Source organism: Eretmochelys imbricata, chromosome 3, assembly GCF_965152235.1.
Source record: "Eretmochelys imbricata isolate rEreImb1 chromosome 3, rEreImb1.hap1, whole genome shotgun sequence".
Classification (NCBI taxonomy): domain Eukaryota; kingdom Metazoa; phylum Chordata; order Testudines; family Cheloniidae; genus Eretmochelys; species Eretmochelys imbricata.
The window spans coordinates 103,511,202-103,537,397 of NC_135574.1; positions in this window are offsets into that span (position 1 = coordinate 103,511,202).

Below are 26,196 nucleotides of genomic sequence, written 5' to 3' on the forward strand. Positions count from 1 at the left end.
AATTGTTAGTTCAAGTACAAGAGTCAAAATTAAATTCCAGATTCTTTCATGGAACACCTATTCACATCATGCGGAACACCAGTGTTCCACAGAACACAGTTTGGGAAGCGCTGATCTAGACCATAGTGTGGCCATGCACCACCTTGAATACTCTGCTTACTGTATATTTTGAAGCCCTTTCCCGTAACCTTTGTCCCTCTAGCTTTTAAAATCACTTCTCATCTGCCACCAGAAATGGATAATGACAATAGTAATATATGCAAAAGAGGACAGAGTTAAGGGCTGCACACACAACCTTAGCTTTGCTGTCTCATGACTTTGAGTGTTTTACTTTGTAACCTTAACATTTTGCATGTAATCTGTTTTTTGGAAACAGTATACATATAGTGCTGGATATTTCATACCAATAAAGTGGTGATGTAGTGGGCTTCACTTGGGGCCAGCAGGCCTAGAAGGCCATCCCAAGACTCAGATCCAAAAAAAGAAGCACATTTGTCAAACCAGCTCCTGTAGTATCATCAATGTCAATAAATTCTAGAAAATGCTCTCTGACAGTCACCATTGCAGGGACATTTTCACTAGGTTCTGTTGTTGTTACAAAACGCACCATTAAAGTCATTTGTTCCATATGGCTGATGTCAGGTGTGCAGTCCAGAATAACAGAGTAATATCTTGCTGACTTCAGATTTGCCACAATCTTCTGTTTGACTTTTGTTGCCAGTACCTGATCTCATTTTGAATTGTTTTTCCAAGGTAGTGGTGTGTCTACGTTTCTTGGACGGTGACTCTTCTTAAATGCTCCTGGAGTGCAGAATCAAACTCAGCCAGCAGCTCCACAATTGTAAGGAAGTTTCCACTGTTTGGCACATACAGCTGATCTGAAGTGCCACGCAGTGCTAGGTTTTGGGTAGCAAGCATTCTCACAATGGCAATGAGCCTTTTCAGAACATTTTGCCAGTAAAGAGACTCTGATGCAATCTTCCCTTCATGCTGATCACCTATGGTGGCCTTTAACCTTAGTCTCATCTCAAGCTCTCTCCACCTAAGGAGTGCTCTCTGGTGATTTGCTGCCTTCTCATGACATGCCAGATTTCTAGCCAGATTTTTCCAGGCCTTTGTTCCTGTAGAACCCACTGTGGCTGGAACATTAGACTGGAAGAGTTTACCACAGAAACAGTATGCAGCATTCTGGGCTTTTGAGTACATAAGCCATGGCCTCTCCACTTTGTCACCATTTGGGATTTCACGCCAGTAATGTGTTGGATGGAAACTTCTATTTTCACTGTCTTTAGGGAACATGAAGTTTTTTGCTTGCTGTAGCCCATGCAGTACAAGGAAGTCGCTCAGGCTATTGCTCAAGTGGATCCACAGTCCTGGATCATCTAGACTTAAGGAACTAAACCAGGGTTCTCAAACTCAAATGATCATGAGGGCCACATGAGGATGAGTACATTGGCCCGAGGGCCACACCACTGACCACCCCTCCACCTGCTGCCCTAGCCCTACCGCTGCCCCGCCTCTTCCCACTCCTTCCCTGAAATCCCCACCCCAACTCCAACCCTCCCTGCCCCCAGGGGGTGCAGGAGGGGTGCGGGGTGCAGCAGGGGGCACAGAGCAGGAGGTTGGGGTGCAGGAGGGGTCTCAGAGCACATCTCAGGAGGCAGGTCTGGCCCAGCACGCATCGAGGGTAAGGCCAGGACCTGGGGTGGGGGCACGGGGGTGGGGGCACAGGGGTCTGTGTGTTGCCCTGGCTGCACCTCCAGGTACCTCCCTCAAAGCTCCCATTGGCCAGGAATGGGGAACCATGGCCAATGGGAGCTTCGGAGGAGGTACCAAGAGGAGCAGCTAGGGCAACAAACAGATCCCTATTCCCCTCTCCCCCCCAGGTCCCAGCCGCTTCCTGGAGCAGCGCAGGGGCAGGGCGGGAGCCTGCCCTGCCCCCAGTGTGTGCCAGGCCGGAGCCGCTCTAGGTAAATGTTGGGGGGGGGGCCGCGGGAAGCTGGCGGGCTGCAGAAAATAACTCCATGGGCCGTGTGTTTGAGACCCCTGAACTAAACTCAGCAGCAGCTGTTTCTTGCACCTCCACCACACTCTTCACTGTTCTACACTTTTCTGCAGGAATGTGCAGGGTTACATCCATTTGAAACGGAGATATGGACGCTGCAGTAGCTGCCAGGTCACCTGCACTCTGACTAACTGGAAGATCAGGCATCTCCTCACCACTCATGTCCTCACTGGAGCCAGAAGGCTCGCTGTGAACATTTGTGTCTATGTATCTCAGGAGAGCTCCTTCCTGCTTAGATAGAAAAGCTTCCTTTGCTTTCTTTCTTTTTTCTGAATGCTGCCCCAGAGGGGCATTTTCTTCTTTCACTTGTAACCCTTCTGCCAGGCCAAGTTGATAGCAGCAAGGGCCAGGTTCAGTACACAGGGGTTCCCTCTCATCAAAGCAAATGCAAAACTGGCTCGAGCCCCGACCCAGTGACCTGGGAAAATCTTATACACCCCTGGGCACCTCAAAGAGGCAATACTTCCCCTCTCGCAAGCACAGAGTCTTGGTGTAGCAGAGAATCTTTAATAACATGAGGTAAATGACATCAGCATTAAATTGGGGAAACACCACAACTAGTGTTCATTAACCAAACCATAAGCAAAGACCCACCCCAGCAAATTGGGCCACATCCTTTCCCTCAGGTTCTTGAGTCCCAGAACCCAAACGTCTCTTGAGTCCAGCAATCCACAAATCACCCAAAGTCCAAAAAGTCCAGCCCCAGAGTTCAAAAGTTCATCTGCAGAGTGTTACTCCCCAGCCTGGCTAAAATGTGCCTGTGTGTGGGGGAAAGAGGTAAGGGGCACCTTACGTGTCCTGAAGCTGACTGCCCCACAGGGCTCTGTTCTGCTCCGCTGTCTCACAACCAGCTCCGCTCTGCACAGCTCGCCATCTCACGAACAGCTCTGCTCAGCTCGCCTCACCATCTCACGAACACTCCCCTGTCTCACGAATGGCTGCGCTCTGCACAACTCACCTCACCATCTCACAAACACTCCGCCAGCCTATCCACAAACAGCACCATTGCACTCTAGATCTTCTGGCTCCCCACTACTTGACACAGCACTCAGTGATTTCAGCTCTCAGTGATTGCAGCTCATAGTAGTGGGAGCCTTAGTGCTGGTGCACCATAAGGCCAAAGTGAATTCAGCACAGCACCTGTAGCAAGACTCTTAATAGACCCAAAATTAGCTCTGACATTCTACAGTGGAGAGAGACAGAGGTGCAATTGGTGTTTCAGGGCCCACACCACCAGGTACTAATACCTATCTCAAGCCTCTCTCAATTCACAGAGTTTTGGAACCCATGTCCCTTGCCTAGCAAGTGCTACTTAGTTGATGGTGAGTCCCTCCATCATAACAAAAGGCCAAGTACAGTTCCAAGCACAGTTCCCATAATCAGGGTAATAACAATTTATTCTTCCCACCCCAATAATAGAGACACTGGGGATCCCACAACAGCCAAAGTGACCATTTGGGCAGTTATGGCCTCATTCTAGGCGGGGTGGATGTGCCTATGCAAATGAGATCAGCCCCTGAAGTTCTTTTCCACAACTTGCCACACCTCACCACCAGATGTCAGGGTGGAGCTCATCGTGACTCTGCTTACACACTTATGATTGCTGTTTTGTGCCAGCTATAGTGGCTCTCAACATTCAACTGAAGGGGACAAATAAGCAGGCTGATACCAGGGCCTGAGTGAGGGAAGATATCAGCATCTTAAGGGCCTAACTGGCTCCTACTACTTCAGTTCACTGCCTGTTCTCCTCCAGTGGGTTCAGGGAAGCAGCAGGAAACAGGAAGCTTTTTGAGAAGCTGGTGTTAATCAGTCCAGGCTCCTGGGGGTGCTAGACAGGTACATAGGAGGCTCCTTCTCCTCTCTCTCCCTGCAGCTCTTGCTGCTTTCTGTTATTGCCTCTCACCTTTTCTCCTGCCTGCCTCTTATGTCTCTTGTGCCCTCCTTCCTCTAGCACAGCACTCCACCATCTCTGTGCATCTAGAGCAGAGAGAATACATATGCACCAGCAGCAGACACAATTTTCTACACTCTGGGTCCTAGGGTGCCCCCCGCACAGTCTGGCACCTGAGTTCGCCTCATGGTAAGGCCAGCCCTGACCACCACCCCACTCCTGCACCCTAACTCCCTCCCAGTCCCTAAACCCCCAGCCCTGAGCCCCAGGAGGAGAACACAGAAAAAAAATGAAAAACAGGGGGAGGGGGAAGATAAGAGAGAATGCTCCCCCTGTGGGAGGGGGGGTTGCCCAAAATGAAGCTGAGCACAGGGCCCCACTAACTCTAAATCCGCCACTACTCTCGTTAATTCTATCTGGAGTAACATAAGATACAGACGTGGGTTAATTAAAAAATATAAGATATAGTGATATGTGAATTGGGATTTTTTAACCATGTAAGAGTAATAAAGCTTCAAAATGTATGGTAACTAGGTTATAATTCTATTCTGTAGTATTAGTGGCCGGGACTTCACTATGACTTGATATTATCCAAACCCCTGGTTGAAATTTCAGCCTTATGTCTAGTTTAGGGTACACCACTCCTTTATGTTATGATACAAATCACAGATCACTGCAATGGATGAAAACATTAGTGAGTTATTCAGATTAAAGTTATTTCTTCATCAAAGCCTTAGAACCTACACTTGAGCTAACTAAAACTTTCAGTTTTAATTTTGACTTGGTCCTCTGTGAATCCGTAACAATAAGCTTCATATACATCAAAGCTGATATGCCTGTCAACTTTACCAGCGATTCACTAGCCTGAAGAATTTATCTGCACTTTCCTTTCACTGTAACCTTGCTGTTGGCATGCCCTCCTGGTCAAGCAAACACCTTTCTAAAGGCCTAATCCATAGGAACTTGGAGAGTACGAAAGAGCCTGCATACATTCCTCTCTAAAAATATACAGATTAGTCTGGTTTACCTCTTTAATTCCATTGCATGAAGCTTTTTTAAATCTGTAGTTGAAACCCTTGTGCTTTCACACAGCCCTAAATGACAAAAAGAATGACTGAGAGAATCTGTCTCCATTGACAATGCATCTCTAACTCATGCTGCCAGATAAGGCAAACCTGCTAACCCAGCTAATGAAATCTATGTGCAATCTAGATGCAGCCTATGCTTGCCACAGCGTAATGCACATAGGACCATGAACACAGGGATTCTAGAAAAAATCTTCTCCACACCTCCAGCTCAGTTCTCTCTGGCAGCATAACTGAAATTACAGTATTTTCTTTTTAATCCTTATTACCTTTTAGGAATTTCTAGTTTAACAACTTCGACAAGAAAATAGCTTAAATTTCATTTCACAGGGATGTTTTTTAATGCAACAGTATTCATAAACAAAAAGTAGTGTCTCTTAAGCAAGGAGATCTAGGGTCTGATCCAGCTTCTGTTGTAGTCTATGGAGCAGGATTCAGCCCTAGGTTACATTCGCTAATCATAAGGGATTGATCACTTGTTCTGCTTTCCACGGTTTGGTTCCTTCCCACTCCTTATCTATCCCCAAAACCCCATGCTTCTTCACTCAGCCCAAGCTGCTTGTCTGATTCCCTTTTGGGGCCTCATCAAAACCCCACTGAAGATAATGGCTTTGTATCTAGGGTCCTTTTTGCACTCAAGCTTTCTCTGATACAACCTCTATGCCTGGGACTGCCTTCCTGATCCCGTCTGTCACCTTCTCCCCCTTTAAGCTTTTTCAGAAAACACTTCTTCAATTACACTTCCATTACAATCTACATATCACACAGACTATGCTGAGAAATTGTGCCATACACTCTCAAAGAAACTGCGAAACCACCTGATCAACATCCTATACAGCAAACAGGGAAAGATTAAAAATGAGCTCTCAAAACTGTATACTCTCATAAAAAACCAACCTTCCACAAAAACTTCCTCATGGATAGATTTTACAAAAACTAGACAAGCCATTTACAACACATGCTTTCCTTTTCTACAAAGGAAAAAGGACACTAAGCTATCTAAACTACTACATGCCACAAGGAGCCACAACAGTGGTTCCCTTAACCCACCCAACAATTTTGTTAATCTTTCCATCTATACTCTTAGCCCGGCAGAAGAGTCCGTCCTTTCTCGGGTCTCTCCTTTTGTCCCTCCAGGCCCACGAACATGATACAGTTCTGTGGTGACCTAGAATCCTATTTTCAACATCTCCGACTCAAAGAATATTTCCAACACACCTCTGAACAACATACTAACCCACAGAATCCTTCCTAACAACACTACAGAAGAAGGATTCTGTGTGGACTCCTCCTGAAGGTCGAAACAACAGACTGGACTTCTACATAGATTGCTTCCGTTGACGTGCACGGGCTGAAATCGTGGAAAAGCAGCATCACTTGCCCCATAACCTCAGCTGTGCTGAACACAACGCCATCAACAGCCTCAGGAACAACTCTGACATCATAATATTAAAAAGGCTGACAAAGGAGGTGCTGTCGTCATCATGAATAAGTTGGAATATGAACAAGAAGCTGCTAGGCAGCTCTCTAACTCCACATTCTACAGTTCATTATCCTTTGATCCCACTGAGGATTACCAAAAGAAACTACACCATCTGCTCAAGAAACTCCCTGAAAAAGCACAGGAACAGATCTGTGCAGACATATGCCTAGAACCCCAACCAGGGGTATTCTATTTGCTACCCAAGATCCATAAATCTGGAAATCCTGGATGCCCCATCATCTCCGGCATTGGCACCCTAACAGCAGGATCATCTGGCTGTGTGGACTCTCTCCTCAGGCCCTACACTACCAGCACTCCCAGCTATCTTCGAGACACCACTGACTTCCTGAGGAAACTACAATCCATCGGTGATCTTCCAGGCCACTATGGATGTAGAAGCCCTCTACACCAACACTCCACACAAAGATGGACTACAAGCTATCAGGAACAGTATCCCCGATAATGTCACGGCAAACCTGGTGGCTGAACTTTGTGACTTTGTCCTCACCCACAACTATTTCACATTTAGGGACAATATATACCTTCACGTCAGCGGCACTGCTATGGGTACCCACATGGCTCCACAGTATGCCAACATGTTTATGGCTGACTTAGAACAACACTTCCTTAGCTCTCGTTCCCTGACACCCCAGCTCTCCTTGTGCTGCATTGATGACATCTTCATCATCTGGACCCATGGAAAAGAAGCCCTTGAGGAATTCCACCATGATTTCAACAATTTCCATCCCACCCTCAACCTCAGCCTAGACCAATCCACACAAGCGGTCCATTTCCTGGACACTACTGTGCTAATAAGCGATGGTCATATAAACGCCACCCTATACCAGAAACCTACTGACCACTATATTTACCTACATGCCTGCAGTTTCCATCCAGGACACACCACACAATCCATTGTCTACAGCCAAGCTCTAAGATACAACTGCATTTGCTCCAGCCCCTCAGACAGGACAAACACCTACAAGATCTCTATCAAGCATGCTTAAAAATACAATACCTGCCTGATGAAGTGAAAAAACAGATTGACAGAGCCAGAAGAGTACCCAGAAGTCACCTACTACAGGACAGGCCCAACAAAGAAAATAACAGAACGCCACTAGCTGTCACCTTCAGCCCCCAACTAAAACCTTTCCAGTGCATCATCAAAGATTTACAACCTATCCTGAAAAATGATCCCTCACTGTCACAGATCTTGGGAGACAGACCAGTCCTCACTTAAAGACAGCAAATACTCACCAGCAACCACACACCACACAACAAAAACACTAACCCAGAAACCTATCCTTGCAAGAAAGCCTGATGCCAACTCTGTCCACATATTTATTCAGGTGACACATCATAGGACCTAATCACATTAGCCACGCTATCAGGGGCTCGTTCACCTGTACAGCTACCAATGTGATATATGCCATCATGTGCCACCAGTGCCCCTCTGCCATGTACATTGGCCAAACCAGACAGTCTCTATGCAAAAGAATAGTTGGACACAAATCTGACATCAGGAAACATAACATTCGAAAACCGGTAGGAGAACACTTCAACCTCTCTGGCCACTCAGTAAAAGATTTAAGGGTGGCAATTTTGCAACAGAAAAGCTTCAAAAGCAGACTCCAGCGAGAAATTTCTGAGCTTGAATTAATATGCAAAACTAGATACCATTAACTTGGGTTTGAATAGAGACTGGGAGTGGCTGAGTCATTACACATATTGAATCTATTTCCTTAAGTTAAGTATCCTCACACCTTCTTGTCAACTGTCTAAATGGGCCATCTTGATTATCATTACAAAAGTTGTTTTCTCCTGCTGATAATAGCTCATCTTACTAATTAGCCTCTCACAGTTTGTATGGTAACTTCCAACTTATCTGTATGTGTGTGTGTGTGTATATATATATATATATCTTACTATACGTTCCATTCTATGCATCCGATGAAGTGAGCTGTAGCCCACGAAAGCTTATGCGCTGATAAATGTGTTAGTCTCTAAGGTGCCACAAGTCTTCCTGTTCTTTTTGCAGATACAGACTAACATGGCTGCTACTCTGAAACTTCTTCAAGGATTCTTGTATATGTACATATGACAGTAAAAGAAGCAGTTGCTTGGGAGAGTAGTACATGTGTATTGAGGATTACATAGGGTATGTGTGGTTTCAGAGTAACAGCCGTGTTAGTCTGTATTCGCAAAAAGAAAAGGAGTACTTGTGGCACCTTAGAGACTAACCAATTTATTTGAGCATGAGCTTTCGTGAGCTACAGCTCACTTCATCAGATGCATACCGTGGAAACTGCAGCAGACTTTATATATACACAGAGAATATGAAACAATACCTCCTCCCACCCCACTGTCCTGCTGGTAATAGCTTATCTAAAGTAATCTTCAGGTTAGGCCATTTCCAGCACAAATCCAGGTTTTCTCACCCTCCACCCCCCTACACAAATTCACTCTCCTGCTGGTGATAGCCCATCCAAAGTGACAACTCTTTACACAATGTGCATGATAATGAAGTTAGGCCATTTCCTGCACAAATCCAGGTTCTCTCACTCCCTCATAGGGTATGTGATAATGAAGGCGTGGGCGGGTAGCTCCCTTTGATGGACACCCAGCCAGCCAGTTAGCTGTAAAATCCCTCTTGGTAGATGTTCTCTACTTGCTTTACCTGTAAAAGGTTAAAAAGTCCCCCAGGTAAAGAAAAAAAATGGGCACCTGACCAAAAGAGCCAATGGGAAGGCTAAAACTTTTTAAAATTGGGAAAGAAACTTTCCCTTTGTCTCTTGTTCTCTGGGCTGGAGGGACATGGAGCAGTAATGTTATGTAAGGTTTGAACCAGGTATGAAAAAGTATCTTCCATACCTAGAAGAAATTATTTGGGTAGGGAATGTTTAGTTACATACGATCAGATTTATTTCTTATTTTGGCTTGTAGATCTCCTCTGTGCTAACCCCTGATGCTTTTTTTGCTTGTAACCTTTAAGCTGAACTCCCAAGAAAGCTAGTTTGGGTGTTTAATTTTTAGAATTTCTCTTTTAAAATCTAGCAAAAGCCTAAGTTCCAGATGTATTTTTTTTCCTTTTTGTTTTTAATAAAATTTACCTTTTTAAAGAACAGGATTGGATTTTTGGTATCCTAAGAGGTTTGTGCATGTCTTTTGATTAGCTGGTAGCAACAGCTCATTTCCTTTGTTTTCTTTCTCAGCTCCTCCCCAGGGGTGGGAGGTGGAGATGAAAGGGCTTGAGGATACCCCACAGGGAGCCAAGTGTTCCTTCCTGGGTCCAAGGGTTGGGTTTTTTTTGTTTTTTTTTGTTTTTTGTTTTTTTTGCATTGTTTTGGTGGTGGTAGCGTTTACCAAGCCAAGGTCAGAGAAAAGCTGTAAACTTGGGAGTTTAATACAAGCCTGGAGTGGCACGTATTAATTTTTTTGAATCCTTGCAGGCCCCTACCTTCTGCACTCAAAGTGCCAGAGTGGGGATTCAGCCTTGACAGGGTATCTTCGGAAAAAAATATGTATCTGTGTCTTTGTTTTAATTCTTCCCATACCGATTCCTCCTTGCATTATCTTCTCTTGTTGTTGTTGACTTAATTTAAATGGTAAACTCTGGTGGTGGGGAGAGAGGATTCTGGCCAAAATTTTCAAAAGGAGTGACTGCGGGTGTCTGAAGTTTTGGGTGCCCGATTTGAGAGTCTCTAAAGGTGCCTGATTTTTTTCAGAGAGCGCTGAGCACCTGCCCTCTGGAAATACAGCCCCTATAAAGTATCTCAAATTGGGCATCCAAAACGGAGGCACCCAAAATTGTGAGTCACTTCTGAAAATCTTCACTTTGAGCTTTGTTTTGTAAAGGGCCAGGTATGTTGTGGCCTTTCTATAAGCATCACCAACCATTGTCGTTCAGCATTTGTCAAGTGTGTCCTTGCTGCAGGGAGCTCTGTCAAGCAATAGTGCTTATAACCGTAACTGAATCATGCTATATTTTTAATGATCAAGCTGCTGAATTCCTGCAATGATTTTCATCTTCCCATTAGCAATGGGCAAACCTCACGAGGTTCTGACTTTCAGCTGCGTTCCTATAATCATCCAAAATTGGGCTAGAGATCTTCTGAGAACAGATACTGTCATGAGACTCCTGGTATTTCCTGTTGCTCATCAGGCCAGAAATACAGTACCAGAGGAACAGCCTTTCTCTTCGTACTGTATTATGATATTTCTGCTTATGGCTGAAACCAGGAAGTGCCACAGTGCATAAAAATGAAAACAAACAAACAAAGTTAATGGAACCTTTTCAAACCTCAGAAAAGGTTCATATTTGGTTTGAGTTGTGGGCGAAGGCTTGGGTCAAGTGCCTCTTGATTTATTTAAACCACTTCACCCCTCCCTAGTCCTGTGGTGTATTTTTGTGCACAATTAAAGACTAACGTGCCGTTTTTTGAAGTCAAGCCCATGTTTTTTATAAAGCTCTCCCTTATAAAACTCTGACATATACTCTGTTATATTGGTTCTCAACAAAATAATCATAATCCAACACCTCTTTGTAGGACTAAAAATACTTGCATCCCCTTGAGGATAGTGGTAAAAAAAAAATGAAGTGTCCTGTAGGTTAAACTGGGGCCTACAACTTTCTCTTGAAAACTATTTTAGTGATTTTTATTGAAAACCGTTTCCAACTTCATAAGCTGGATACACGTAAAGAATTTAATAGACCAAATGACAAAAGTCAAAGATCCCAATCTCAAGCCTACTAAAAAATACTTTTAGACATACAATAGCACTCTACTTGTGTATGTGTGTGTATAATACACATTTATAAACTTTACATTGAAATGTATTTAAAAATGGCTACCAAAAAGTGCTTCTAGGGGTGTCTGTTTTTTTAAGGAGCAGAGTTTCTCTGGCTATTTATATAGCAAGTGTATTCCAGCTGTATCAGTCTGTTATTTCCACCTTGCTGCTCACGTGGTTTTGCTGTGGTGAATATGTGCGTAAATGAGGTTTCTCTTGTGGCTTTCCTGCAGATACTGGTAAGTTACAGATTATGCAAAGGTAGCAAGACAGTTTGCATTCCGGATGTAGCGAGAACGAGATGACCTCTGAAATGCACTGTTAAAATCTGATCTCTCCCAGTTGCAGAACATCAGAGTCATAGAGAAAACCTAGTGTGAGTCCCAAGAACCTTACCCCAAAGAATTTTGTCCTTGAGTGTATGTTTTGCTACACTGTATAAAGCTTTCCTGTAAGAAAGATCATCAAATAGAATCATAGCCATAGCCTAATCTGCTGCTGCTAACTTGAAATTGCAAATTTAAAAGAAGTGCATTCAACCCTATCCCCAAATAAAATCTAAATGATATTTACCAATCTTGTCTCTGACTTCTAGTGCTCTTCACTAGTTTTGTGAGCTTGGATCCTTTCTCACACTGAGTGTACTGCTGTTGGTGGGAAAGCTTTAAGGTCTGTGTGAGAATTACATTTGTCAGAAAGCAAAAGAAGGGGTTTACCATACCTAATAAGCCTGCTGCAGCTCCTGCTTGGACCATTGATGTCAGTGGCAAAACTTGCTCTGGCCCAAGGAGACAAATGCAATGAGGAAAGAAAATTTAGATAAATCTAGTGAACAATATATACTTTGGTAAGATTCTGGGCTGCATTAAGGCAGATTTGTCCCACTCCCCTGGTGCAAAATTGCTCTTTTCTATAGTGTAGCACCTTCAGTGGTGTAAAGCCACTTTGATTAGCTTCTACTTGGTTTTCTTTGCAATCTGCTCCTGTTCTAACAAGAGCTTTTTTTTCCTTTTAGGCCCCAATCTCACAAGGATTTATGAACATGCTCATCTTTAAGCACACAACTAGTCCCATTCTAAGACAATGGAGACTACTTACTTTGCTTAAAGTTAAGTGTGTGAATAAGTCTTTGCAGGATTGGGCCCTTAGATTGTATCAGTCTCCTCCTCATCACCGAGGCCCAGATCCACAAAGGGACTTAGGTGTTACAACTCTAAAAGTTAAGTGCCTAGAAAAATCACAGGAACAATATTGCAATCCCCAAAGTCCAAGTTCAGTACCTAGGCTCCCTATACAATGAATGGGGAGAAATAGGCACCTTAGAATAGGGTTACCGTATTTGAACATTCAAAAAAGAGGACACTCCATGGGGGGGGGGGGTATTTGCTCGCGCCCCCCATCCCAACTCCACCCCTTCCCTGCCTCTTCCCTGCCCCCATTCCAACCCGTTCCCCAAAGTCCCCGCCCCAACTCTGCCCCCTCCCTGCCCCATTGGACCCCTTCCTCAAATCCCCGCCCCAGCCCCGCCTCCTCCCCTGAGCGCACCACGTTCCCCCTCCTCCCCCCTCCCAGCCACACGAAACAGCTGTTTCATGGCACAAGCGCTGGGAGCTAGGGGGAAAAAGTGGGCACTCTCTCGGGTGATCAACATTCACTTTCTTTCTTGAATGATCAACTCTTCTTTGGGGAAAAATAATAACGGCAAAATCCCAGACATTTTTAGATATTTAAAAATTCCTCACGGATGGCGATTTAAGAACCAAAAAGCTGGACATGTCTAGGAAAATATGGACGTATGGTAATCCTACCTTAGAATGTGATCTACAAAGCCAGGACACTGCATGGGAAGCCACCTAAGCAAGCCAATGGGAGATGCTAACAACAGGGTGTGTACTGAGCCTTGCCCTCTTACTGAGATAGGCATCTCCCTGCAGCCCAGACTTCAGTGCTAGAGATCCACAAACAGAAACCCCTCTCACAGAATCAGATGGCTTATCTGCCGAAGTAGTTTCTTGTAGGAATAAGTTAGGCATCTGCCTCGCTCCAAACGAAACCTCCAGAGGAGGTGGTGGTGGTGCTCACCTTATAACTTTTGTCTCAGAGGTTAAAGAATTCACCTGGGATGTGAGAGACCTGGGCTCCCTCAATCTCTCCTGCTGAAGCTGTTCCACTGTGGATAAATAAACAGGAGAGACAGAGGGCACCCCACATCTGAATATCCCATAGCTCAGTAGATAGAGAGCTCTCCTGCGAGGTGGGAGATTCATGTTCAAATCCTTTTCTTCCCTTCACTGCAGCTAAGGGTGGAACCGAACCTGGGTCTACCATGTCCTATACTTTAACCACTGGTCTACAAGTCATAAGGTGGGGTAGTGGCAGTGGATCCATCCCCTAGGCATCCTCCCCTGCTGAGCCACCTCTCTGGCCAGGTTACTGAAGCCCCTGCAGTCAGGTTCCCTGGGCCCTGGTGCACAATGCATCCTTAGGGCTTAACTCCTTCCTGCCCATGCTGTAGGCAGGGGACAGGAGGTGGCTGGGTTATGTTGGTGGCCAGCAGTAGCCTGGAGGTGTTAGCTGCCTTTCGACACTCTGTGGGCAGGAAGGTATGAGCTGTTTCCAGCCACAGGGGAGCGGGGGTGGAGCAGGGGTGGGGGTGGGGAAGAGATGAGCTCTGCAAAGCTCCCCTCCCTCCCCGCAGCTGGAAGCAGCTCCCATCCCTTCTCTCCTGCATAGTGCTGAAAAGCTGCTGCTAGCCACATTCTGCTATGAACCCTGGCACAAATCTGGGGAGGGGGAGTATGTGACTTTGCCTGCCTTCCCCACGTGTTGCCTTGGGAAGATGCGGTGCCAGATACTAGGAGAGGCGGGTCTGTTCTGGGGGCCAGCCAGACATAGAGGGTGAAGAGCTCTAGGCAGGGAGGGTCGGGTCAGTCAGTCACCCCCCTGTGTGACAGAGGTGTATGGGAGTGCGTGTGTGTCACCTCTCCCCATGTGAGCCCTAAAGCCTTAAAGATAAGAAGGTAAATAAAAAGAATCCAACTATGCAGGGTCCCAATTAACAGGGTCTCAGACAACTTGATGTTAATTTGCACGTTTGTACTGCATAGTTCTGATTGATTGCAGTTGAACTCGCTTGAATATGAGTGATTTTACCAGGTGTCCCATATTCAGCATAGAGAAATATGGTCACCCTAATTCAGTGGAGTTTTGTGGATCACAGTGGAGCCAAAACTGGGACTAAGGTGCCTAAGTCTGGGATTTAGGCACCTAAGTACCTTTGTAGATCTGGGCCATAGAGACTGAATTAATTAGCATGCAAGCAATATATATCTTACAGAGTTTTTTTATGTGAGCATATTTTAATGCACCAGCAGATTTAGGCAGATGCCTGAATACTTCACTTGACTCTTTGGTGATGGCCCTAGTAATTTTCATAGGATGTTTTTAGACTATAGTGCTACGGGAGTGGGAGGTTTCAGGACTGGAGTCCTGAACAAACTTGAGAGGCTATTAGCCACAATCATCTGAAACATATGAAATAATAAACGTTTATGTAATTGAGAAAAATATTTTTAAAAGAATTAAGTTACAATTCACAATTAGACATCTCTTGTGAATCTTGCCAATCTGACATGGATCATTGCTGATTACCTGATAACCAGCTGTAGATTTTTGGCTCTAACTTCAGTGACTCTACATTTGGCATCCCATATAAATTGCATATTGGTGGAATGATGTGGCTTCCTATTATGGAAAAACCATTTCAAAATTGGGTGGTATCCAAATGGCAATCACTTTAGTCAGCATTTCCTAGGACGGATGGATAAAGTGCTAATCCATAACATTCATTTTTTTGCTGGGGCTCTGTGTGTGTGAGCTAGGGAAAATATACAATCATTCCCTTTAAAGTGGCAACAAGAAATTGATTAGTATAACTTGCTTTTCCATGTTGTGTCTCCATAGTTATTAAGAAAGGTACTGTAGCTAGGCAGCGAAGTGCAATAGTGACTTTTTTAACCGCTAGAATAAAACATAGCTTCTTTTTACTGAACGTTTTAAAGCCCCTTCGCTGTATTTTAAGTTTGTCACAGACATTAAATAAAGTTAGTTTTCCAACCTTACGTTTGGGAAACTTAGTCTTCTGTTACTGTTTGGGGTTTTTTGTTCTGTTTTGGTTTGTTTGTTTTTAAAACCTATCTCAGAATCCTGTTAAAATGCTAAATCTTTCTCATTCCTTTGTGATCTTCATTTTCTATCTCCAATAGCAGAGCAGCATATGTCCCAGTTATACTTCGCCTTTTTTAAGCTGAGAAAATCAAACTGTCCCAACACTTATCTGTGTTTTGTGATATGCTGCCAGTTCATATTCATCCAGATTGATACTAACTAAAAGTTATTACAGTCCACAGCTTCTATGCAAGGCAGGAAGGGGTTAATGAGCTACTGAAGGCCAGTCAGCCCAAATCAAGAGGCCTGGAGCAGGTGGTAGGCATTCCCAGGAGGGGCTTAAAAGGAAGAGCTCTGCTTAGTTGTTGGCAATGTTTGCTTGCTGACATGGGACAAGACTGGTATATAGCAGGGCTCCTGGGGGAAGGGGAAGAGTTTGTTTGTGTTGCTTCACACTTGTGTTAGACCTGGAGTGCCCTTGGAAGGGGTAGAACTGTAAGTAAGTAAGACAGTTGGGGGGCTTATCCTCTGCTACCCAGAAGGCACTGGAGGCTGGGTGGAGCAGTGGAAGACCAGCTAGGAAACTGAAGCTGAGTAGTGGCTTCCCAGCACAACAGTGCAAGGAGGTGCTCCAGTAAGGATGTGCTCCAACATCATTGCTCTTGGGGTACTTTGCATACCTCCCAGTGGGTAAGCAGCAAGCTGAAAGTAAGGGGCCTTTTCAGGAAAGATATGTGAGGGGTTCTGCTGAAGGCTAAGCGTTTGGAAGGTAGAGTGTTTCCCACTCCCCCGCCCCATACTCTCCCTGCTGGAAGAAACTTCCTTCACCCAAAGGAAGAATTCCAAAGACAATGTCCTTGTGCTAGCTGAACAACTTTCCTGTATCTCACTATCTTGTTGGGTTTCCTATCTCCTTTAAAAATGTAGTTGAAAGCATATTTTCCACCTTCTATTATACCTCTTAATTTCTCTCATGCTCTCTTGTTGAGGTTTGTCAAGTGTCTTGAGATACACTACAGCCTTATGTTGCATAGACTATGTGTGAAAAATTCTCTCTCTAAAGATAGAAAGGACTGAGCAGAAAGTCCAAGGGCCATAAACTGGAGTCACACTGTTAGAGAATGAAACTGAGTGAATCTCTCGTCTCAGCCTGCTTGTAGACTAACAAGTGTGTTTTTAACAATGAATCAAAAAGTGTGTGTGTGTGGTGAGGGGGTGGGGGGAAGACTGGAGAGAGAACATGGATAAAGTTCAGTGACACAACATTACTGCAACAACATTAACCAACAGTGACTATTTCACTGTAAACAAATACCAGAACAGCATCCACAGTAATTAGAGAAAACTTCTGCTGGCTTATTCGTGTGCCTACCTATCTTCTACCTCATCAGTACTTTACCTCTTTACATGTTTCATCTTTCTTTATCCTTCCTTCCATATCCTGAAGTGTGCTTCTGGTCTGAAAAGAGACTATAAAAGTGGCTTCTTAATCAGCAGATCTTTTCCCTCTGTGTATTCAGAGTCACACATACTCATTTTAGTGACACAAATGTGTTTGTTTTATTATAACTAGTCTCTCAAATTCCTGTAATAGTGTAGAACCAACACTGCTATAAGAGAGTAAGCTGAATTCTGTTCTGCTTGATTCAACATCAGCAGTGGATGCAGCTTTATCTGGTATGGCAAGGAATCTCTGGGTGTACAGAGTAGCCATCCATGCAGGATGGCATCTCTAGGGCATTAAAATACTACCCCTACAACATACAAAGGTTAGATTGTCATCAGTCCTGTGCAAGTGAGTCAGGGGAAAAGGTCATTTAAAAAAACAACATCTTTCCTTCCTCCTTGCACTTCTAAGCAGGATCTAGTAATATTCCAGTCCTGGTGCTCAAAGGACTACTCTTGGCTAACACCAAAGAGGAAGAAGGTGATAGGGCCATGTTTATGATATGCAGGTCTGCACCCTGCACAGGTTGTTCCACCATAGCTTTGGTGTAAATTGGGTGACACTTCACTAAAATTGGTGGTGTTACACTGGCATGAATGAGTGAAGAATTAGGTCTATTGAGCCTATAACTGAGACGCTGCTTCCTGAAGGTCCCACTGACTTGTTGGGCCTGTACGTTATCCTGTACTGAAAGCTGCGACTTAAAGCCACAGGCTCAAGTCTCACCTGCATCTGAACTCAGTTTGCTGTAGGGGAGTGGAAGGCTCATCGGGAGACAATTACATCTTCCTGATTCTGCACTAGCCCAGCCTCCAGAATTAGAGTAGCCCTTGAACTATTATAACTAATTCTTACCATTAGAACAAGGTCCCTAAGGAAGAAAACAAGGTCCCTAAGGAAGAAAACAAAACAATTAGTGAAAGTTTGCAGATGACCCAAAGACTGGGGGAGTGATAGACAATGAAGAGCACAAGTCACTGATACCAAGCGATTGGGACCACTTAGTGAGCTGGGCACAAGCAAACACTATGTTTCAGTAAGGGTGTTATGCACAGGCCTCAAATCTGGGTCTGCAGGGTTCACAGGAGCAGCCATGCTTCAACCCTCTACTTGACAGAACGCTGCCAATTGTTTTTCCAGGACCCATGAAGCCCAGACCCAGTTTCAGGCTCTGCCCTTCAGTTCCTATTGGTGGAGTTCCAAAGCAGCCGATTGGCCTGCTGGCCCTACTTAAGCCAGCAGCATTCTGGAACCAGCCCATGTTCTCAAGTCCCATAACTTCCCCAACATGCCCAATTGGTAGCACCTATTGATGCTCATCGGCTCTGCCTCTGTCTCTGGAATTCCACCCGACGAGATGGCCATTATTGACCAGAGCCACACAACACCCAGGAGGGAATCATGTTCATAAGGAACTACATCTGTGTTTCCCCTAGATCTGCAAGAGTTGGAGTTCTTCAGTTGTGCCATGACTCTACCCTGGCAGGACATGTGGGGTGATATAAACCCCAATGATTAACATCCAGGTTCATCTGGTGGCCCCATATGTGCCCCACAATAGAGACTTTTGTTACTTCCTGCCAGGGGTGTGCCTGCACCAAGATCCCATGCCAGAAAACCTGTGGTCTCCTCCAACCTCTGGACACCCTATCTCGGCCTTGGTAGACCATTTCCTTGGCCTTTATAGTAGAACTATCAGAATCCAGTGGTTTCACAACCATCCTGACAGCGGTGGATTGCTTTTCAAAAATGACCCATTCCATTCCCTGCATGGATTTACCCTCCTCAGGAGAAACTGCCTGGCTCTGGATAAACAATATAGTCTGTCTTCATGGCCTCCTGGATCATGTCTGACCAGGAGCCCCAGTTCAGTGCCTCCTTCTGGCAAAAGGCCCTATGTCTATTACGGGTCTATGAGCACCTTTTCTGCATACCATCCTCAGTCAAATGGCCAACTGGAAAGAATCAACCAAATCCTAGAGCAATACCTACAATGCTACACTGACTACCATCAGAATGACTGGTCTACATTATTACCATATACTGAATTCTTGTACAATAATTCAGACCACGCATCCACAGGCCAAATCCCCTTCTTTTTCAACTATGGATGCCACCCCTGATTTCACCCACAACTGCAGACATTCTCTCCCAATCCATTGGCCTTGGACCTAATACAAAACATCCATTACATCCAAGAAGAGGTGAAGGGACAGCTTGAGAAGATAAAGGAGGACTATAAAAATTTTGCAGACGAGTATAAGCAACAAGGCCCCACTACTCTACAGGGCAAAAAGTAAAGTTTTCTACAGAACACCTCCATGTAGACAGACCTTGGAAACTAGGCCACCAGTTCCTTGGCCTGTTCTGGATTTGGCAACAAATCAACTTTGTCATCTTTGAGCTCCAGCTCCCTTGGAGTCCACCCCATATTCCATGTCACACTCTTAAAACTCTACACTCAGAACATTTCCCAGTACAGCCCAATCACCACCCCCATCTGGTCAAGTAAAAGGTCAGGAGGAATACACACTCTACAAAGTCCTTGATTCCAAAGTCAAGTAGTGTAAATGTGGTACCTGATTGACTGGGAAGTTTATAGCTCTCAGAAACACACTTCAGAACTAGCTGAGAATGTTCACTCCAGCCCTGGTGTAGGTCTTCTGTAGGAGCCACCCTGGACCTATGTTGCTTAGAGGGTGCTCCTAGGGGAGGAGGTTATGTCATGACCCATGGACCTCAAACCCGGGTTCACAGGAGGAGCCATGGACCAACTCTCCACTTGGCAGCCTGCTGACAACTGCTTACCCAGGACCCATGAATCCCAAACCCAGTTTGAAGCTCTGACCTTGAGGTCTTATTAGAGGAGTCTCAGAGCAGCCAATTGGTCCTCTGGCCCTATTTAAGCCGGGAACAGGAAGCTGTCTGAACAACTGGTCTCCACCGTGCTCTGGACTGTGTGCCTGTACTTCCTGCTCTTCCCGGTCGACTTCCTGGCATCCCAACCCGACTTGACTCCTACTGTCTGACTTGCGGTTCTGATCTCCAGTTTGTTTCCTGCTTCTGATTTCTTGACCCCCCCCAGCTGACTCTTGATTCCTGTCTCATGACTGTGAACTCTAGCTTTGACCACTAGGTCTGGCTGCCAGGGACCCAGCCATGACAAAGGACAAATGTTAAGGTATATATCAAGAAATAAAGAATGTTGACCATACTTACAGGATGGGGGACCCTGAAAGACTTAAAGGTCATAAGGGAAAAAGGGCTGAACATGAGCGTCCAGCATGGCATTGTGTCCAAAAGAGCTAATATAATCCTTGGATGTATAAATGAGGGAATATCCAGTAGGAATAAATGTTGTTTCCTCTTTATTTGGCATCGGTGTGACCACTGCTGGAATACTGTGTCCAATTTTGATATCAACAGTTCAAGAAAGATGTTAATAAATTGGACACGGTTCAGAGAAGAGCCATGAGAATGATTAAAGAATTAAAAAACATGCCTTTCTAGTGAAAGACTCACAGAGCTCAATCTACTTACCTTACCAAAGAGGAGGTTAAAGGGTGTCTGAATGGTGAACAGAAATGTAATAATAAAGGGCTCTTCAGTCTAGCAGACCAAGGTATAACAGGATCCAATGGCTAGAAGCTGAAGTGAGACACTTTCAGATTAGAAATAAGGTACAACTTTTTAACAAGGGTAATTAACCATTGGAACAATTTAACAAGGAGTGTGATGGATTCTCTATCATCTGAAGTCTTTAAATCTAGATGGATCTTTGTCTAAAAGATATGCTCTAATTCAAACAAGAATTAATTCAGGGAAGTCCTATGGCCTGTGTTAAGCAGGAGCTCAGACTAGACGATCTGACCTTCATAATTTATGAATTTACACTAGTGAAGAGCCAATGTGACATTTGTACCCTGCCCTGCCCCAGCCTACCCCTGACATACACTGGAGTAGGTGGCTGGCACAAGGAGGCAGGTCTACTATCTCCACCCGCTTTATACCAGTAGGGAGTTCCCTTCCGTAAGAGGATCTCTCCACAGACCATTTGCAGCCTGAATCTATCTACTTTGCACTATAAATGAATGGATCATAAGGCAGACTCTGAGTCACTGTATTTCCCATAAGATTGTTAATGACTGCTTAACATCAAAACACTAGTCACAAAATATTAAAGCTCACTTAAAAACTTCATATTTTGAAAATGTTCAATGACAAGGAACGTTTTTCTAAATTAGTAAAACTTCACCCACAATTTAACCCCTTTTCAACCAGCTCTAAACATTACACATAGATCTACCCAAAAAGGATATTTTACAAGCCACTGTAAAGCTGCATAGTATGATGCAAAAACATGTATCTGAGCAGAGCAATGCTTACTCATTACAGGAAAGCCTAATGGTTTACCTTCTTTCTGTAATGGAAATTTGTCTTCAAGCAGGCTTTCTTCCTGCTGCAAAATGAAATTCAGAAAAGAGAGTCTGTTTTAATGCAAGTGTAATTCTCATACACTCCACATTCTCTCTAATACTGTAAAGCATATTTGTATCTTGTTGGTGACTTCCTTAGGAGTGGTGGGTGGGGGCAAATGGGGATCCCCTGTGACACAAAATATACCAGGAGCTGAAGGGAAAGAGCTTCCAATTTTGTTTTGTCCTGTCTATGTACTTTCTTTCTATTCCTGGCTAGAACCTGGAAGTGCAGATGTGTGAGGCGATGAAAACAACCGAACAATCTTACTACACTTCAGTTTGGAATCTCTAAAAGGTTGGGCTCACTTTCAGTCCATTCCCCACTAATAAAAAGCTTTGCTCTGTGTGTGTGTGGATATATTTATAAATATTTTGGTGAAGCGTTTTTTTTTTTTTTTACCCATGAAAGCTTATGCCCAAATAAATCTATTAGTCTTTAAGGTGCCACCGGACTCCTTGTTGTTTTTGTGGCTACAGACTAACATGGCTATCCCCCGATACAAGACTATAAGGTCAGCTTGATCCTGCCTGCAGTAGAGCTCCCCTCAATGGATTTTGTGAGAGGAAATCTCTCTCGGGGGACTCCTGTGTGGATTTCACAATATTGTCCAAGTGGGGGTGGAATGGGGTTGGTGGAAAAAGGGTGCAACACCTTATTCTCAAACCTAGCAGTGAGCACAAGGAGTGGCTTTTTCAGCCTGCCAGGTCCCCACCTCTCCCCTGTGCAACTCCCCAGACAAGCAGAGAGAGGTCTCCGTGTGGCAGGGGGGTGATGGTGTGGAGGTGACTGAAACCTTTCATGCAGGATGGGGAGATCCATGCACAGAGGTCTCCCCCATTATGGCTATGAGCACCACGGTTCCTCACATTATTCTTTTAGAAGTGGTCTAACTGGGAAGACTAAAATATAAGCGTGGGGGTATGTGAGAGAGAAGTGAGGGAAACCTAGTGGAGTGAGTGTGTTCAGTCTCCTGTGTATGTGAGAGAGTGCGTACATGTCACTTGTGAAGCTAAAGACACAGGATAAGAGTGATATTTTTAGCATTCCTAGAAGAGTTTTTTTTCAGCAGGAGCATCAGTCTGCAGAGTACGCAACTTTCCTAAGATCAGTTAACTGTACCCACACCCAGCTCATCCACCTCAGGAGATTGTGAGTGAATAGAAGGATTTCCTGGAATAAATTTACTGAATGAGCATTGACCAAAATGTTAATAAATGACTGCAGGGCAGTTATTGAACATATATCAGCTGTCAAAGTCCTCATCAGCCCTGTTCATTGTGCAGTAGGTCAATTATAAAGGTTAGTATACATTTGTGTTCTTTTTATGGAGGGGAGGGGACAGAGGTACAATAAAGAGGAAGTTTCAGAGAGAGGTCTAGAGTTCAAACAACATAGGCTAGATTAGGATGTTAGCTGCAGCTTGTATTCCATCACTGTGGATCTCCATATACCATAATATTAAAAAGGTGGAAGAGCAATATGGGTCTAGTGGACAGAGCACTGGCCTGGGACCCAGCACACCAAAGTTCTATTCCCAGCTCTCCCACCAGCCTGTTGTGTGATGTTAGGCTCAGAGATAAAGTGACTTGCTGTTTTTTCCCCTCCATCTTTTTTTTCCTTGTCTGTCTAGACTATAAGATCTTTGGGGAGAGATTGTCACTTACTATGTGTCAGTTAGCACCCAGTACAGTGCTATGCTAGTTCTGGTTGTGGTCTCTGAGCACTAGTGCAGTATAACCCCTACATAATAATACACAGCAGCATGGAGACTTGTTAACATTACTTCCTTTCCTCCAAAGAAAGGAGAGGCCCCAATAAACTCTGCCTCCTATAGGGTAATATTGCTTTTTTAGATTTTAAAAATAAATAACATTTGGGAAAGCGGTCACTTCACTAATACATAATGATCTGTCTAGTTTTTTACCTGAATGATGATTCATGGTAAATATATTGCATTTGCTATATGTCATTGCATCTTAACCCATTTTCCCCTGGAATAACTTCACAAGAAGCTGAAAAGGCTTTTGATCAGCCACAGTGGATCTATCTACCTGAAATATTGCAGCAATACAAACAATTTGTATTGTGACATGGTTTATTAACAAAAATTACTTTTTCCTTAAGAAAAACTACAGATGCTTTCTGAGGGCTCAGCAAATGCCTTAAAAATACAAGTTCACTTTTAAACTTCAAACTATCAAGGAATGCATCCTTTCTGAGAACAAGTACCATTGCTGTGTTTGCGGTGGGGATGGGGAAATGATTTACAGAATACCCAAAGTATGTAATTGGTAAGAAACATACGGAACCCACAGAACATTTCTGGCACTCTTTTATTAGAGTACAATTGAATTGTCAGTGAAGACTACAAAACTGTTCTCTTGAATATGTATTTTTGTGTAGTATCTTTCTAATAGCAGATTTGAGGGTGCTTTTCAATCTCTGAGCCTAACATCCCACAACAGGCTAGTGGGAGAGCTGGGAATAGAACTTTGGGTTGCTGGGTCCCAGGCCAGTGCTCTGTCCACTAGACCCATACTGCTCTTCAAACCCCCTGCCATCCCAAGTGAGTGAGGAATCTAAAGCCTAATCTACATGGGAATTTTTGGTATAACCTAAGGTGTGAATTTAAACTGGTACAGTTCTCTCTCTCTCTGGTGGGAAAATTCCTATTCTGGCTTTTAACATATATCTCTTAAGAAGTGGGGGAAAAGCCACTCTTACACTGGAATGAGAGTGCCTATGTGGGGGAGCGGGGGTTATATCTGTAACAATATCATTATACCTGGGAAACTTTCCCATGGAAACAAGGGCTTCTTCCCATTGAAAGTCAATGAGACTTAGGATAAAACTTTCAAAAGCACTGAAGTGCTTTAGGAGCCTAATAGGCTTAGTAGGTCACATTTACCCATATTCTGAAAATATGGTACAAAAAAAGTAGTTTCCTATGTGCGTGGTATGCACAATAATAGATTGCCCCAAGAAAGTAACAGAAGCAACCCAAACGCTACTGTTGTCAATAACTGAGCACTAAGGATAAGATTCTCCTTTGTGCAGAGGGCAATCACAAGGCCCATAGCCTACTTAAGTAGGATTTAAGTTTGATGTCAAAAATTATACTGGTACGATTTAGTAATTGCATATAATGGTCCAAATTCTGCTTTGTTACACTTGCACTATCCCCACCTATTTCAGTGGGGTTGCATAATTCCTGTTGATATCAGTGGTTCAGGATGTCACACCATGAGTTACATTCTTATCTATACATTTTGAAATTCTTATTGTCTCAGTGGTGGGCACTGGTATGACTATGTGGGGAGCATCACCTCTTCTCCCTTCATACCCCCAAAGCAAAATTTGGTCATTATGCTTCCTATCTGACATTAATAACCCAGGCATCTGGGGTTAAGTTTAGGTGGGACATAAGTCAATGGAAAGGGTCTTGCAAAACCTAGGGTCAATTCTGGTGAGGCAAAGCATTTTGTGACTGAAGATCTGTGAACATCAAAAATATGTCTGACAAGATTGGGGGATGGTAGTAAGGGTCAAAAAACCATAATTGACCTACAATAGGATAAAAAGATACTCACACAAGATATGCATTGCTGAGACTCTTGGCTAGTGGATATATACCTGGAACAGTATTTATGTACTGTACCTTTTTAATGCTAGCCTCAATGCAGATTGATGTTGCCATTTTGTATCTGTCCTGAGTGTGGGGGTGTATATTAGTACATCCGGCTTGGCTCCTTGAAATAATTGAAACCAACCTGCAAAAACACTCAATCAGTAGAATAGGAAGCTAGCCTAAAGCATATCTAAGTGCAACTGTCACTTAATGCAAACATAATTAGAAATACTATAAATAAGATATAGGACTTACTTAGTCTCCCATAATGTCAGTTGCAGCAGAAACCTTTATAGTACAGGTAGAGTAAAATATTCCTGCACAACCCTAGTATGAAGAGGGAGCGGACTTTTGATGGTAAGTTTACATAATGAGCATTTGAAAACCTTTCAAGAAGAAGTTCAAAGGGGCTGGCTCATTGGCCTTTGGGAAATTTGAGGTCGGGTCCTGAACTTGTTTTTTACTCCCTGGCTAGCAGCACTTCCCATTTTTGATAGGATGTGGAAAAGAATGGGAGGTGCAGGCTTTTTAGAAGGTGAATAAAAGACTAGAAAAGAGGATAGGAAGAGAGATCTGGAGGTTGCCTATTCTTTCCCCCTCTCCCGTCCAAAAAACCCCCCAACCAAACAAAACCCCCCACCAAACAAAGCAGTTCCCTGGGTCTGCAAGATTCATGATATATCAGGATTCTTTAGAGTTTAATCCTTTCTGGTTCTCAATAGTACATTTCTAGCCACACAGTAGTGATTTATATTTCCTTGAAGAATAGTAAAAATGATCTGATAAATGCATTATCTGCTTCTGGGAGAAACCCATGAAATAGACTCCTCTTCTGTTTCATTCACTAGGGTTTTGTCCACTCTCTTATTTTGAATTCACTTCTATAAGAATAGACATCCTTCATATATGCAAAGCAGAATTAAAATTGTATTGCTAACTACTTTCACTTGCCTTAGCATAGTCACATAGTCAGATTACCATCTTCAAACGTAGATGATAAAACCTGACACTATCTAATAACTTCCTTTCTGTCAAGTATCATGTTCCCAGTGATCTCTAATTGAACATAGCATGGGTACATCATCAAACATCCGAATAACAGACTGGGCTGCAAACCAGCAGACTGAGTTACACAATAAGACTATCACAGCTGTCCTCAG